The 17,340-nt window shown below is 50.0% G+C and overlaps 1 protein-coding gene across 1 annotated transcript in view; it reads left to right on the top strand.

The window, feature by feature from the left end:
• Positions 1-10,768: 10,768 nt before the first annotated feature.
• Positions 10,769-17,340, top strand: part of LOC138515444 (zinc finger protein 585A-like) — a 726,273-nt gene continuing 719,701 nt past the window's right edge. The window contains exons 1-3 of the mRNA XM_069630284.1: positions 10,769-10,900; positions 11,413-11,473; positions 12,850-12,946. The gene's annotated coding sequence lies outside the window, so the exon portion shown is untranslated. The remainder of the gene's footprint in view (positions 10,901-11,412; positions 11,474-12,849; positions 12,947-17,340) is intronic.

The following is a 17,340-nucleotide window of genomic DNA, read 5'->3' as shown; positions in this document are numbered from 1 at the left end:
TACGTGTATTCCGAGGGGAGCGCGGGGAGTTTTACACGCGTTTTCGCTGGCGCGTGTGGGGTACGTGTATTCGGAGGGGTGCATGGGGAGTTTTACACACGATTTCGCTGGCGCGAGCGGGGTACGTGTATTCTGAGGGGTGTGCGGGGAGTTTTTCATGCGTTCTCGTTGGCGCAAGCGGGGTACGTGTATTCCGAGGAGTGCGTGTGAAGTTTTACATGCGATTGGCCTGGCGTGAGCAGGGTACATGTATTCCGGGGTTCGCGTGGTGTTTCATACGCGATAGACCTGGCGCGAGCGGGGTACGTGTTTTCCAAGAGGTGCGTGGGAAGTTTTACATGCGATTTCACTGGCGCAAGCGGGGTATGTGTTTTCCGAGGGGTGCGCGGGAAGTTTTACACACGATTTTGCTGGCGCGAGTGGGGAACGTGTTTACCGAGGGGTGCGCAGAAAGTTTTACACATGTTTTCGCTGGCGCGAGCGGGGTATGTGTATTCCGAGGGGTGCGCGGGGAGTTTTACACGCGTTTTTGCTGGCGCGAACGGGGTACGTGTATACCAAGGGGTGCGCAGGGAGTTTTACACGCGTTTTCATGGTTGGGGGGCTGTATGCTGGTCCACTGGCCTTTGCGCCATGCACTGGATTTGTGCAATGTTTTTGGCGCGCGGGGTGGGGTTGGGGCGTAACTGGCGCTGCTGCAGGGTCGCTGCGCCACTCTGCGCCACTGCTGCTTATGGATGTATACATCCATGTATACGCTGTGCGCCTAAATGGGTTTAGGCGCACGCGGCTGGCGCAGACTGCCGCATGTGCACTCTGTGCACCAACCGAGTGCGGCACTTGTGCGCCTAATTCTATGAATTACCCCCTATATCTTTATTTTAAAAAATACTAATAAATGAATAGCATCCTTTAGGATTACTCCTAATCCTGCAAGTGACCATGAAATACTTGAAGTCAAATGGACTCCACATTTCACTAACGCCCCAATTTATAATCCCCAATCAGTTCAACTAAACCAAGCAAGAAAGCGTCTATCATGGAAGACCCAGATGATAGGATTGCTGAAAAAACAATTCATGAGCAATGAGCAGTGGCAAAGAGAGACTATCTATTACTCAATGGGTTACACCAGCAATACGCTACCACTGGCCCCTGCGTCTTCAAATACTAATACTCGTGCGATGTGGAGATATTCAATTTACAGACAAGCCATCAGGAAACTTCCGATGATCACCTGTGCTACTCAAAGACACCTGGTCCGCACTAAATATTGCAATAGCATTAAGCAAATTATAGCGGATAAAAAGCAACCGGCTGCAGAGAAAATGCTACATGCAATTATAAATAAAGCAACATCTCAGATCTGGAATCTTATCAATGACACAGTAACACCTGCATCCCTGTCTTTCCTCCTTAATACTATTGATGAATCCACATGGAGCAAACACTATCAGAAACTGCTCAATAAAACTCGATCTAATTCTCTAGGTCAGATACCACCGGTACCGCGCTCGATAACCTTGTCTTTGACAAACTAGATATTATGATTATCATTAAAAAACTGAGTTCATCTAGAGCCCAGGCCCTGACAATGTATCGAACGTTGTCATTAAAGCACACCCAGAAGAGTCGGCAGAGAAACTAGAACTCATATTTTGTGAGATTATCAAATCAGGTTGAATACCCCAATCCTCGAAACAGTCCATAATGATACCCAGATCTAACCCACTAAACTATAGACCAATAGCACTATTGGATCTTCCTGGAAAAATCTTCTGTCGCATCATACTTCGCGACTTTACAATATGGCTTACAGAAAACAAATGAATAGACATTCACCAATCAGGATTCACCCAGGGAGTAGGGACATCTTAAAATCTATATATCTTGGCAGCTCTTAAAAGACAAGCAATAACCACCAAACAACCAATATATGTTGCCCTAGTTGACTTTAAGCAGCCTTTTATACAGTTGTGCGTGAGATTTCATAGACTAAACTTTTAAATGCAAATTGGCCATCTTATTTATTCTTTTTAATACTTAGATTTTATACTAACACTACAGTTCGAGTCAAGCTGACTACTGAGGGCCTTCTGTCTAAGGAAATACCTACCTCCACAAGCCTAAAACAAGGCTGCACCTTTGCATCAATCTTATTTAATAGTTATATAAATGACATCTTCAAGGCCTTTGAATCTCCCAAACTTGGATCATGTCAAGAAAGCTGGCTATTATGTGCGGCCAACCTAATAATCTAAGATCAAACCCCAAAAGGATTCCAAAGAAAGTGAAATGCTCTGGATGCCTCTGCTGACAACCTCCAAAATCTAAAACCCTAGTCTTTAAACATCAATCATCGAACCAAGACTATACATTCAAATGGTCACTTTCGCAAACTACATTACTCCAGTTACCACAGTACAAATACCTAGGAGTGCATTTAAATAACCTTGCATCAAATCTTCCATATAAAATAGAGTTAAAACTGTGAATGAAGGCCTTAGCGACACAGGGCAAAGCACTCCAATAGAAATATGGTACATTTTCAATCAACCGGCATTGGTATTCTAGTTACAAAAAGGAATTCCTATTATAATTTATGGAGCAGCACAAAAAACTACCTGGCATTCCCTGGGGAATGGGGACTCGGAAGCACCGGCACCGTTGCTAACGGTAATGGTGCTTCCGTAAGAACCATGCCTGCAGGGGCCAGTGCTCCTGGCAGGTCAGACCTGCCGGGAGCACTTGTTTGTAGTCTGGTGGTCCATAAAGGGTGCCGGTACATCGCTACTGGCACCCTCTTTTCCGGACCGCTAGACTTGGAATGAGGCCAATGGGCCTCATTACAAGTTTGCCGGTCCGGGAACTACGGTACCAGTAAGCATCCCGGTACCGTAGCTCCTGGTCCGGCAAACTACATGTTCTGCTCGCAGGTGCCATTGCGGCTGCCAGGTCTGACCTGACGGCCATACCGGCACCCGCGAGCAGAGCATGTCGGATGCACCGGCACCATTGATAACGGTGCCGGTATATCCGGCTTCCCCATTCCCATTGAGCTCAAATGGGAATGGGGAAGAATATTTTCCGGTGCCCGTAAATGGCCAATTACCGGGTCCGGCAAGGTCGCAATGACCTGGCAATTGCCCATTCCTGGGGGCCGGAAAAATAAAATACCAGTGGCAGCCCCGTAATGAGGCTCAATGGGCCTTATTACGAATATGGAGGTAACCATGCCCTTAATAAGAGCATGGCTGCCTCCATACCGGGTTCCAGGACCGGGTTCCTTCAATAAGGAATTACCGGGTCATTCCAACCTTGGAAGACCCGGTAATTCCTCATTGAAGGAACCCATCCCCATTCCCATTTGAGCCCCCATAGGGCTCAATGGGAATGGGGAGGGAGCTAATAACGGGCCCGTTAATAAGGGGCCTGTTATTAGCTCCCTGGTCCCCTCGCGGGACCCGCAAAGGACGTCTGGTCTGACCAGGCGTCCTTACCGGGTCCCGCAAGGGCTCCTCGTAATAGGGCATCCCATAATGAACGGTGCCAGTCCCATACCGGCACCCTTCATTACGGGAGTGCCAGGGTCATAATGAGGCCCATTTGTGTCAAAGACTTTCGACTGTACAAGGGGTTTGGTATGACCTCGTCTTACCACTTTGGCACCTCACGCCAGCCTTGCCTAAGCCTACTTTTCAACAACAATTGAAGACTTTCGAATGTGCACGGGATTCAACATAACCCGCTGCAGGACAACTTCAATTCCTTAGTTCAATACATTTTCTTTGTTCAGGAGAGGGGTACCAGCCAGAGACATTCGAATGAGCACCCACGTGGCGCCGGACCACTCTATCTCTGGTGCCAAATTCATTTACAAAAGACCTTTGTACATTCGTCTTCTTTCTTCATATAATATTGCCACTGCAACCTTGAGCCTAACACAGTCCGGTCCACTATCAGTATCTTCCGACTCACTGGCGTTTCTTTTCTCTGGAGTCAAGGTCGGTACCACAATAGTAACCGCTTCTCCCCAACCTGGCTATCAGTGCGGGAAGGTCCCATTTACCGCTGACATCCGCCACGCCATTTGCCAGCTGCGATTCCCGGTCTTACGTTTTCCTTCTCAAAAGCTTTGCGGGTCTGTGTTGAAAAGGGAAAGGGCAATCCCCTCATTGTCGTCCTTTCAGGTCTCGCCGCCTTTCTCCTCCATTTGAACTGCAGTCCCAGAATAGCTGCTTTCTCATGCGTTTGGCCATGCTCAGAGTGTGCTTTTGTGCTCTGTCTTTTATGCCTCTGGGGAAGATAAAGGGAAGTCAGGTGTGTGTAGTTATCAACAATAGCTGACTCTGCCTGACCCTTGTGTTGGGACATGTCAGGTATACGGCTATGGTGTTAGTTTGTTATCTCTCCCAGTGAACAGTCTTTGAGAAAGTGTTTGTGTCAGGAAAGGGGTGGGGGTTGAGTTTCTAGATACCATACTGGGTAGGATGGGGAAAAGGTATTATAAGGAAGGGGGTACCGCATCTCACTCTTCAGTATCCTACTTCCACTCCCTGATGACCCCCCATCCAGGTGATCGCTACACTGGCTCCCTGTGGCAGCGAGGATTAAGTTCAAAACCCTCTGCATTGTCCACAAGGCCTTCTGGGGCTTTGGGTCAAAATACCTTCAACTCTCTCTTCCTAAATATCTTCCTTCTCGAGCTCTTCGCTCATCTGCCTCCAACTTCCTCAGGGTCAGCCGCTTCTCCAAGCAACGAGTTGGGGGGAGATCTCTCTCCGCAGCAGGGGCCTCCCTCTGGAACAGCCTTCCTGCCTCCCTGAAACTTGAGGAGAACCATCTCCGGTTCCGGAAGCACCTCAAAACCTTCCTCTTTGCTTCTGCTTTCTCTCCCCCTCTCCCCTGCTAAATCACTGAAACTGTACTGAATCAGCAACTGGGCCACTCACCAATCTCGGCCCTTGGCCCAGCCACTCTCCCCTTCACTGCCTCCCTGGCAACCCCTGCACTGCGGGACTGTCTTTGTATCCTTACAGTCCCCCTTCCCAGCACTTGTCTGCACTTATCCTGCACTTGCCACCAGCTGGCCCTTATTATTTATCTTGTATTTTACTAATCACTTTGTACTGCACTTTCCCCTCTCCCTTTCCCCCTTGCACTTTTCCCGTCCCCCCTACCCATGCACTTGCACGATCTGAATGACACCTGGCCTAGTAGGATCGTTTGTCTCCCCTTGTTCCCCCCTCCCTGCCTCGCTGCGCCTTGAAACACTTGTGTATAGGCGCGTTACAAATGTTATATCATATCATATCATATCATATCCGCCCGCACTGGTCCACCTCCAGGAACTGAATTCAATAGCGATGGCCATGTTCTGGCAACCTGCATGACAGATCCCCGGGGCCTAGCGGGTGAGACACCTTGAGGTTTCTCACAACACTCAAGAAAATTCCCCCTGAAGCCAGGTATTCAATAAGGGGCTGTGAAGGCATCATGAAGCAAGACACAGACAACAGATTTAAAGTTCAAAACAAAACAGTTTATTAAATCAAATATCAGGATGGTAGAAGGCCTAACTTGCTCTATACTAAGGTGGGATTTCCCTACCTGAACAAAACTAGGGAAAGTTAAAGAGTTCAACTTAAAAGTCTGTCTGTGTCCAACATTTCTGCTTGCTCTCACAACTAAAACTAAACAAGACATCACTGCTGATCATCCTGGAGCTCTAGCTGGGCTGCATTACAGATTTTCCCTCCGGTAAGGGATGGAGACCCTACCGGGGCTCCTTGGAACTGGCGCTAGACTTGGGGGGACGATCAATCCACATGGGAGACCGGTGCCCATGGCCGGGACATCACCTCCGACCGTTGTAGAGTTCTAGCTGCACTGCGTTAGAGCTTTTCACTCCGGGTAGGGATGGGGACCATTCCGGGCTCCCTGGGACTGCCGTTGGACTCAAGGATGGTAGACACTTTTTCTTTTCTGCCCAGGTAGGCGCACCCACACATGTGAGGTACCGTTTTCATTGGGACATCTGTGGGAATGTGGGACATGTGTTGTTGCCGGTGTGTTTCGGTGGTTTCGTGGTGGCAAATGTCTGAAAATGTTGTTTTTTCCCTTAAAATTTGAACTTATCCAGGCCTTGTGGGTAATACATTCTAGGGCAATTCGTGCAAGTCATACCTTTGTGGATTCCCAAAGGTGTCTTCTTTTCAGAAATACATGGGTTTCCATGTTTTTCTTGGTGGCTGCGACACCTAAGGCTCAAATCTGTAGGTAGCCAACAAGAGCAAAATCCTAAAAATGTCCTCTCCCCAAACTCTTTGGGATACCAGTGGTTTAGACTTTTCCGTTTGCACCCAGGTAGGTGCAACCACACATGTGAAGTACTGTTTTCATCAGGACACCTGTGAAAACGTGGGAAGGTACGGCATGTGTTGTTGGCAGCGTGTTTCGGTGGTTTCCTGGTGGCAAATGTCTGAAAATGTAGTTTTTTTCCCCAAGATTTTGGACTTTGCTGGGCCTTGTGGGTAATACATTCTAGGGCGATTCGCAAAAGTCAGACCTCTGTGGATTCCAATGGGTGTCTTATTTTCTGAATTGTATGGGGTTTCCTTTTTTCCTTGGTGGCTGGGACACCCCAGGCCCAAATCTGTAGATTGTCCACAAAAGCAAAATCCTAAAAAAGTCCTCTCCCGAAATCCTTTGGGATACTGGTGGTTTAGCCTTTTCCCTTTGGGCCCAGGTAGGAGCACCCATACATGTGAGGTACCGTTTTCATCGGGGCACCTGTGGGAACGTGGGACGGGAGGTCATGTGTTGTTTTCTCTTGGTTTTGATAATGTTTTCATACATTTGCTACTGCACTTTGTTACACAACCCTTTCATTTCCAAAATGTAACCTACATTTAGTTGCTGCTTTAGGCACTATATGCTTTTGTAACCTGCCAAGTCACCTATCCTTCAAAGGGTCTTCCAGTGTTCTTTCAAAAATGTTATGCTTGCTCTTCCTCACCACATTTGTTTTCCTTATTTTCACATGTTACGTACGTCTGTTTAGGCCGTCAGCATATAAATCCTGTCTACTATGGCTCTGATTTTGGCTTTGCTTGTTTTGTGAAACATTCCGAAAAATGTGTGATTTCCTAACTAGAAGAGTCGGGGGAATGGGCTCCAGCACAGGCCTTCTTTTGTAATGAAGGACCATCTGCCCTGTCATAAGCATCTAAACATCCCATGTCATTTGGGAGACGAGGGCCCTGCCTTGTACTTCTCTTTGCTCACTGGAACTTGTAGCCCTTGATTTATAATGAACAAGGCCCAAGTTATTCTAGGATGCACTAGTTGGGTGTCTCCCGAATGACAAGGGGCATGTTGGCACGTAGGGGTGTGTTTTTCTGGATGTATCTGTTCTAGTGACTGCCAAAGCATCCCATGTAACCCACTGGGACCCTGCACTCCCATGACACCCACTGGGACCCTGCACTCCCATGTCACCCACTGGGACCCTGCACTCCCATGTCACCCACTGGGACCCTGCACTCCCATGTCACCCACTGGGATCCTGCACTCCCATGTCACCCACTGGGATCCTGCACTCCCATGTCACCCACTGGGACCCTGCACTCCCATGACACCCACTGGGACCCTGCACTCCCATGTCACCCACTGGGACCCTGCACTCCCATGTCACCCACTGAGACCCTGCACGCCCATGTCACCCACTGGGACCCTGCACGCTGTCCTGGATTGCAGTTCGTTAAGGCGTGTGCCCCGGACGTGCCTGGGCTGTAAAGCAAAATAAACAGACTGGGAATATATGGGATCTCCTTCTGCATCATTTGCTACAGCGTGGGATATTTTATTGAAATAACGCTGGCTGCAACCTAAAATTATATGGCCACTTGATCTGCAACCCAAAACATGCAATTTCTTGCAACATACATGGCATGTCTGGCTCCCATGAAACACACCTGCGCAGGTTTATGAACTGCAGGCACATGTGAAATAGGTTCAGGAAAAAAGTGGGTCCCTCTAAGAAAGCTGCTTATGACCATGAGAAATTCTGATTGTTCCAAAATCTAAGAGAGGAACCAGCCATCGAAGCAAAGCTGCCCAGTGGAGTCTATGTTTGCAAACTTTGCTAATTAGTGACTCTTCTCAGAGAATGCCCTTTAATTAGTCTCTGCTCTGAACATGCCTGGCTAATTAGTGCATGTGCTTTGCCTGAACATGCATTGCTAATTAGTGCCTCTTCTTTGCCTGAACATGCCTGGCTAATTAGTGCCTATTCTTTGCCTGAACATGCCTGGCTATTTAGTGCCTGTTCTTTGCCGGAACATGTCTTGCTAATTAGTGCCTCTTCTTTGCCTGAACATTCCCTGCTAATTAGTGCCTGTGCTTTGCCTGAACATGCCTTGCTAATTAGTGCCTCTTCTTTGCCTGAACATTCCCTGCTAATTAGTGCATGTGCTTTGCCTGAACATGCCCTGCTAATTAGTGCCTCTTCTTTGCCTGAACATGCCTGATTAATTAGTGCCTCTTCTTTGCCGGAACATGTCTTGCTAATTAGTGCCTCTTCTTTGCCTGAACATTCCCTGCTAATTAGTGCCTGTGCTTTGCCTGAACATGCCCTGCTAATTAGTGCCTCTTCTTTGCCTGAACATGCCTGGCTAATTAGTGCCTCTTCTTTGCCTGCACATGCCTGGCTAATTAGTGCCTCTTCTTTGCCTGCACATGCCTGGCTAATTAGTGCCTCTTCTTGGCCTGAACATGCCTGGCTAATTAGTGACTCTTCTTTGCCGGAACATGTCTTGCTAATTAGTGCCTCTTCTTTGCCTGAACATTCCCTGCTAATTAGTGCCTGTGCTTTGCCTGAACATGCCCTGCTAATTAGTGCCTCTTCTTTGCCTGAACATGCCTGGCTAATTAGTGCCTCTTCTTTGCCGGAACATGTCTTGCTAATTAGTGCCTGTTCTTTGCCTGCACATGCCTGGCTAATTAGTGCCTCTTCTTTGCCTGGACATGCCTGGCTAATTAGTGCCTCTTCTTTGCCTGCACATGCCTGGCTAATTAGTGCCTCTTCTTGGCCTGAACATGCCTGGCTAATTAGTGCCTCTTCTTTGCCGGAACATGTCTTGCTAATTAGTGCCTCTTCTTTGAATGAACATTCCCTGCTAATTAGTGCCTCTTCTTTGCTTGAACATGCCTGGCTAATTAGTGCCTCTTCTTGGCCTGAACATGCCTGGCTAATTAGTGCCTCTTCTTTGCCGGAACAGGTGTTGCTAATTAGTGCCTCTTCTTTGCCTGAACATTCCCTGTTAATTAGTGCCTCTTCTTTGCCGGAACATGCCTGGCTAATTAGTGCCTCTTCTTTGCCGGAACATGTCTTGCTAATTAGTGCCTGTTCTTTGCCTGCATATGCCTGGCTAATTAGTGCCTCTTCTTTGCCTGGACATGCCTGGCTAATTAGTGCCTCTTCTTTGCCTGCACATGCCTGGCTAATTAGTGCCTCTTCTTGGCCTGAACATGCCTGGCTAATTAGTGCCTCTTCTTTGCCGGAACATGTCTTGCTAATTAGTGCCTCTTCTTTGCCTGAACATTCCCTGCTAATTAGTGCCTCTTCTTTGCCTGAACATGCCTGGCTAATTAGTGTCTCTTCTTTGCCTGAACATGCCCTGCTAATTAGTGCTTCTTCTTTGCCTGAACATGCCTGGCTAATTAGTGCCTCTTCTTTGCCTGAACATTCCCTGCTAATTAGTGCCTGTGCTTTGCCTGAACATGCCCTGCTAATTAGTGCCTCTTCTTTGCCGGAACATGTCTTGCTAATTAGTGCCTCTTCTTTGCCTGAACATTCCCTGCTAATTAGTGCCTGTGCTTTGCCTGAACATGCCCTGCTAATTAGTGCCTCTTCTTTGCCTGAACATGCCTGGCTAATTAGTGCCTCTTCTTTGCCTGAACATGCCTGGCTAATTAGTGCCTGCACATGCCTGGCTAATTAGTGCCTCTTCTTTGCCTGAACATGCCTGGCTAATTAGTGCCTCTTCTTTACCTGAACATGCCCTGCTAATTAGTGCCTGTTCTTCGCCTGGCCGTGCCTGGCTAATTAGTGCCTCTTCTTTGCCTGCACATGCCTGGCTAATTAGTGCCTCTTCTTTGCCTGCACATGCCCTGCTAATTAGTGCCTCTTCTTTGCCTGAGCATGCCTTGCTAATTAGTGCCTCTTCTTTGCCTGAACATGCCTGGCTAATTAGTGCCTCTTCTTTGCCTGGACATGCCTGGCTAATTAGTGCCTCTTCTTTGCCTGCACATGCCTGGCTAATTAGTGCCTCTTCTTTGCCTGAACATGCCCTGCTAATTAGTGCCTGTTCTTTGCCTGCACATGCCTGGCTAATTAGTGCCTCTTCTTTGCCTGAACATGCCCTGCTAATTAATGCCTGTTCTTTGCCTGAACATGCCCTGCTAATTAGTGCCTGTTCTTTGCCTGGCCGTGCCCTGCTAATTAGTGCCTCTTCTTTGCCTGCACATGCCTTGCAGATAAAGGTCTCTGCTCTGTGCATGCCTCTCCCTTGCTGCTGCCTGACTTGGTGCTGTCCATATCCCCTTTCTGCGCATGCTCGCGAGCTGACCTCTCCGTAGTGCGCATGCTCGCTTGCTTTGTATCTTTACAATACACGTGCTCGCCTAATTAGTGCCACCAATGCGCATGCGTTCGTGATCAGTGTCTACGCACTGCGCATGTCCGCTCTTCAGCTCTGCGCTCGGCTCTCCCCCGGGGATCGATAGCTCTGGTATCTGCAGCCTCCCTGTGGATGTGCACTTATGTGTCTGGATCTTCATCCCTCCTTGTTGCTCATCACAATCTATGAAGGAATAATGACAGCATAAGATGCTGCAGGTGAGGGGCAGGACCTTCCCTCTGCCTCCCTTTATGCACTTTCTGCCCATCCTTTCTCCTGTGGATGTGGGGGGGAGGGGCTGGGGGTAGTGGGGGCATAAACTGCTGCAGGTGAGGGGCTGGGCCTCATCTCTGCCTCCCTTTATGCACCTTCTGCCCATCCTTTCTCCTGTGCATGTGGGGGGGGGGGGCTTGGGGTCGGGGGGCATAAGCTGCTGCAGGTGAGGGGCAGGGCCTCACCTCTGCCTCCCTCTATGCACATTTTGCAAACCTTTCTTCTGTGCATATGGGGGAGGGGGGCTGGGGGTAGGGTGGCATAAGCTGCTGCAGGTGAGGGGCAGGGCCTCACCTCTGCCTCCCTTTATGCACCTTTTGCCCATCCTTTCTCCTGTGCATGTGGGGGGGCAGTGGGGGGACACCTCCTCTCTGAGTGTCTTTTAAGTGCTTGGAGAATCTAAATCACTTCATTCTTGTTAAAGATGAATTAATAATCTAATGTCTGCTTTCTCCAGCCCTGAATACTTTATTGGTGTGTCACGTGATCAGCAAATGTGGGAGGTTCAGGCTGCAAAGGTGAGTACCTGCTTTGGCTTCTGCTTCTGCACAGGGTGTTCTTTGCTTCTGAGTTCGCTTGTGCCCAGGACTGCCTCCCCTCCTGCCCCTTTCCTCTCCTCCTGCCCCTTTCAGCCTTTCCTCTCCTCCTGCCCCTTTCCTCTCTTCCTGCCCCTTTCACCCTTTCCCCCTTTTCTCACTTCCTGCCCCTTTCACCCTTTCCTCTCCTCCTGCCCCTTTCCTCTCCTCCTGCCCATTTCACTCTTTCCCCCTTTCCTCCCCTAACCCCTTTCCTCTCCTCCTGCCCCTTTCCCTCTGTCCTCTCCTCCTGCCCCTTTCTTCTCCTGTCCCTTTCACCCTTTTCTCTCCTGCCATTTCCTCTCCTCCTGCCCCTTTCCCACCTTTCCTCTCCTCCTGCCACTTTCACCCTTTCCTCTCCTCTTGCCCTTCCCACTTTCCTCTCCTGTCTATTTTACCCTTTCCCTCGTTCCTCTCCTCCTCCCCATTTCCTCTCGCCCTTCCCCCTTTCCTCTCCTCTTGCCTTTCCCCCTTTCCTCTCCTCCTGTCCCTTTCACCCTTTCCCTCTTTCCTCTTGCCCTTCCCCCTTTCCTCTCCTCCTGTCCCTTTCACCCTTTCCCTCTTTCCTCTCCTCCTGCCCCTTTCCCACCTTTCCTCTCCTCCTGCCACTTTCACCCTTTCCTCTCCTCTTGCCCTTCCCACTTTCCTCTCCTGTCTATTTTACCCTTTCCCTCGTTCCTCTCCTCCTCCCCATTTCCTCTCGCCCTTCCCCCTTTCCTCTCCTCTTGCCTTTCCCCCTTTCCTCTCCTCCTGTCCCTTTCACCCTTTCCCTCTTTCCTCTTGCCCTTCCCCCTTTCCTCTCCTCCTGTCCCTTTCACCCTTTCCCTCTTTCCTCTCCTCCTGCCCCTTTCCCACCTTTCCTCTCCTCCTGCCACTTTCACCCTTTCCTCTCCTCTTGCCCTTCCCCCTTTCCTCTCCTCCTGTCCCTTTCACCCTTTCCCTCTTTCCTCTCCTCCTGCCCCTTTCCTGGATTTGGTGTCCATGGCCTGCAGATCCCTGATTCTGGGTCCTGATGTGGGATCTGTTTGACCTCATGGTCACTGGTTTAAATCCCTGCAAGTCCACTCAGCCCTCCATCCATCCTTCTGAGAGTGACAGAATTAAGCACCACTGAGATGTGTAACCATGGAAACCTGTTATCTGTCTATAGCCCCGGGATACCCAGTGGAATTGAAAGTGAACTCTACAAATACCCTATTATGTTACGTTAACACCTTCCTCTGTATGTTCGTATTGGACCCAGCAATGTGCTCTGTTGGACACAAAAAATTGACCCTACCCACAAGGTTTAGTAATTAATTTTTGTTACTTTTTTTCAGAAATCCATCTTTTCTGCTCCTCGTTTCATCGTGACGAATCCCCTCCAGGGCTGCATTATCACTCTGATACTGAAGGCCTGTTGCTGTGCAAAACCTGGTGAGTTGTGGCTGTTTGGTAGTGGATGAAACTGTTTATTTTCGACAGTGTGAGAAGACTTTGGGGGTTGTGGGAGACAGCAGGGTAGTCCTCTGGGTGAAATGAGCAGGGATTCCGGGTCTTTCACCGACCAATCACCCGATGAACACCTGATGAACATGTTGCGCTGCCCTCGACTGGCAATAGTACCAGCAGGCCACTGAGCAGAGCACATGAGCAAGTTAGGTAGCATGTGCCCTTCCAATACACCTTAGGTTCCTGGCCTCAAGCCCAGGGATCGTATCTCTCCAGCCCTGAAATCTCTGCATTGGCTCCCAGTGGCTGGAAGGATTATGTTCAAGACCCTTTGCATGGACCACAAGGCCTTCTGGGACATGGGTCCGCAATACCTGCAACTCTCCCTTCGGAAATCCAACTCCCTCAGGGTCAGTCGCTTCTCCAAGTAACGAGTTAGTGGTAGATATCTTTCTTCGGCTGTGGCCTCCCTCTGGAACAGCCTCCCTGCCTCTCTGAAACTTGAGGAGAACCATCTTCGGTTCCGGTAGCACCTCAAGACCTTCCTCATTGCTTCTGCCTTCACTCTCCCTCTCCCCAGCTGATCTCTGCCTGCTTCGGCACTGGGCCCCGGGCTACCTTATGATTTTGGGCCCTGATCCCTGCCCTCCCAGCCGCATACCCGCACTGCCTCCTGGTAACCCTTGCACTTGGGTCTGTATCTGCAACCCTACAGTCCCTTCCTGCACTTATTTGACAACCGTTGTCTGCGCATTATTCTTGCACTTGCCACCTGTTGGCCGCACTACCTTTTGTTGTTTTGATCACCTGTTCAGCACTTTCAACTCCTCCCCTTCCCCTTGTACGTTTCCCATCCCTCTCCCCTGCACTTGCGTATTCTCAATGTCACTGGGCCTAGTAAGATCACTGTTACCCCTCCCTTGCCTCGTCGCACCCTGAAACACTTGTGTATGGGTACGATGTAAATAAAATATATCATATCAAGTCTAGGACTCGTCTGTAAAGTTCACACTGTCCTGGTGGGCCTCTCAGGGTTCCCGTCACCAACTCTAGGCCTCTCCTGTAAAGTTCACACTGTCCTGGTGGGCCTCTCGGGGTTCCCTTCCCCAAGTCTAGGCCTCTCTTGTAAAGTTCACACTGTCCTGGTGGACTTCTCATGGTTCCCGTCACCAACTCTAGGCCTCTCCTGTAAAGTTCACACTGTCCTGGAGGGCCTCTCAGGGTTCCCGTCACCAACTCTAGGCCTCTCCTGTAAAGTTCACACTGTCCTGGTGGGCCTCTCAGGGTTCCCTTCCCCAAGTCTAGGCCTCTCTTGTAAAGTTCACACTGTCCTGGTGGACTTCTCATGGTTCCCGTCACCAACTCTAGGCCTCTCCTGTAAAGTTCACACTGTCCTGGAGGGCCTCTCAGGGTTCCCGTCACCAACTCTAGGCCTCTCCTGTAAAGTTCACACTGTCCTGGAGGGCCTCTCAGGGTTCCATTCCCCACGTCCAGACCTCTTTTGTAAAGTTCACACTGTCCTGGTGGGCCTCTCAGGGTTCCCTTCCCCAAGTCTAGGCCTCTCTTGTAAAGTTCACACTGTCCTGGTGGGCTTCTCATGGTTCCCGTCACCAACTCTAGGCCTCTCCTGTAAAGTTCACACTGTCCTGGAGGGCCTCTCAGGGTTCCCGTCACCAACTCTAGGCCTCTCCTGTAAAGTTCACACTGTCCTGGAGGGCCTCTCAGGGTTCCCGTCACCAACTCTAGGCCTCTCCTGTAAAGTTCACACTGTCCTGGTGGGCTTCTCATGGTTCCCGTCACCAACTCTAGGCCTCTCCTGTAAAGTTCACACTGTCCTGGTGGGCCTCTCAGGGTTCCCTTCCCCAAGTCTAGGCCTCTCTTGTAAAGTTCACACTGTCCTGGTGGACTTCTCATGGTTCCTGTCACCAACTCTAGGCCTCTCCTGTAAAGTTCACACTGTCCTGGAGGGCCTCTCAGGGTTCCCGTCACCAACTCTAGGCCTCTCCTGTAAAGTTCACACTGTCCTGGAGGGCCTCTCAGGGTTCCCGTCACCAACTCTAGGCCTCTCCTGTAAAGTTCACACTGTCCTGGTGGGCTTCTCATGGTTCCCGTCACCAACTCTAGGCCTCTCCTGTAAAGTTCACACTGTCCTGGTGGGCCTCTCAGGGTTCCCTTCCCCAAGTCTAGGCCTCTCTTGTAAAGTTCACACTGTCCTGGTGGACTTCTCATGGTTCCTGTCACCAACTCTAGGCCTCTCCTGTAAAGTTCACACTGTCCTGGAGGGCCTCTCAGGGTTCCATTCCCCACGTCCAGACCTCTTCTGTAAAGTTCACACTGTCCTGGTGAGCCTCTCAGGGTTCCCTTCCCCAAGTCTAGGCCTCTCTTGTAAAGTTCACACTGTCCTGGTGGACTTCTCATGGTTCCTGTCACCAACTCTAGGCCTCTCCTGTAAAGTTCACACTGTCCTGGAGGGCCTCTCAGGGTTCCATTCCCCACGTCCAGACCTCTTCTGTAAAGTTCACACTGTCCTGGTGGGCCTCTCAGGGTTCCCTTCCCCAAGTCTAGGCCTCTCTTGTAAAGTTCACACTGTCCTGGTGGGCTTCTCATGGTTCCCGTCACCAACTCTCGGCCTCTCCTGTAAAGTTCACACTGTCCTGGTGGGCCTCTCAGGGTTCCCTTTCCCAAGTCTAGGCCTCTCCTCTAAAGTTCATGCTGTCCTGGTGGGCCTCTCAGGGTTCCCTTTCCCAAGTCTAGGCCTCTCCTGTAAAGTTCACGCTGTCCGGGTGGGCCTCTCAGGGTTCCCTTCCCCAAGTCTAGGCCTCTCTTGTAAAGTTCACACTGTCCTGGTGGGCTTCTCAGGGTTTCCGTCACCAACTCTAGGCCTCTCCAGTAAAGTACACGCTGTCCTGATGGGCCTCTCAGGTTTCCGTTCCCCAAGTGTAGGCCTCTCTTGTAAAGTTCACACTGTCCTGGTGGTCCTCTCAGGGTTCCCTTCCCCAAGTCTATGCCTCCTGTAAAGTTCATGCTGTCCCGGTGGGCCTCTCAGGGTTCCCTTTCCCAAGTCTAGGCCTCTCCTGTAAAGTTTGCACTGGCCTGGTGGGCCTCTCACGGTTCCCTTCCCCAAGTCTAGGCCTCTTAGGCTTTTAATCAAAATGTTCCCCTTGTCAGGATGTATCTCTCAATGTACATGGGGGCAGTATCAGAGACTTTTGAAAAACGCGGGGCTCTTTGCTCCTCCCAGCCGCAACCACTCTGACTTCCAACCCCTCTCCTTATTCTCTGCAACTTTCTTCTGGCACCTCTTCCCTTCTGTGCCTCTTTCAAACTGTTCTTTCCACATTACGATGCTTCCTGCACACTTTCTTTTCTGTTTCGAAGGAATCCGAAGAAGAACTTGGAAGAGAGGCTTGCTGCAACTCCTGGACCGTTGGTTTGCCCAGTGAAGCCCTGCTGCTGTGCTGAAGCTCCGAATTCGCCTCGACTAGAGAAGCCCTGTAAAGGACAACTTCTCCCCTTGGGTTGGTGGGACCAATCGACCCCAAGAGGAACTCGACTGGAACTCCTCTCTCTGCTGGCTGTACTTCCATTGCTGATGCAGGAACCGAGTGCCAGGGAGAGGAACACCAGAATCAAGTGCATCGTTTTTAAGCAGGACCCGAGCTCCAGGAAGATCCTCTGGACTATTTCAAAACAGGACTAACCAAGCCTGAGCCACCTCAACAGAGTGCTGGACCCCAGAAGCAAGGAAAGCCCACAAGTTATCCGAGAACCGCAGTGGTGCTATTCCCGAGAAGCTGAAACCGTGAAGTGCCGCTGATCTGAAAGTTGCCAATTGCTGCTGCAGACCTTCAAACCGTAGTGTAGGGGTGCCCAGACGTCCTCCCTCTTGTCCCCACGACTGAGGCCCAGGATAACATGATCTGCAGGACCTACAACAGGGACAGAAGCCAGCTGGAAGCATTTTTTCAGACGTAAGGTACTGTGAACTAAGAGTTACTTACCTCTTATCTGTGTAGCTTGCTTGCTCTCAGTTGAGACTTGCATTTGCTGACTTTTGCAGCGTTGCTTGCATCTTTGACCTCCACAAGCCTCCCAGCTTGTGGCCCAACAAGTGATTTCTTTTTCAAGAAAACTCACTATAACATTGTGGAAGACTTATACTTACTTTCAAGAAGTGCCTCAGCTCCCCTAGACTTTGCTCAAGTGGCATTGGCTGTCCTGGCTCCCTGCAGACTCTTCTAACCTCTGACTTTGTGTTTAAACTGTCCCTCTAAAAAGGCATCTGTGATTATTGCGACCCCCATAATTACGACGGCTGAAAATGGCGACTTAAAAAAAATAAAAAAGTTTAATCCCCTTTACACCACATACATATTCAG

Source organism: Ambystoma mexicanum, chromosome 6q, assembly GCF_040938575.1.
Source record: "Ambystoma mexicanum isolate Mex_15411 chromosome 6q, UKY_AmexF1_1, whole genome shotgun sequence".
In the NCBI taxonomy this organism is placed as follows: Eukaryota; Metazoa; Chordata; class Amphibia; order Caudata; family Ambystomatidae; genus Ambystoma; species Ambystoma mexicanum.
The sequence above is the reverse complement of the archived record's forward strand: the minus strand, read 5'-3'. Positions and strand labels throughout refer to the sequence as shown.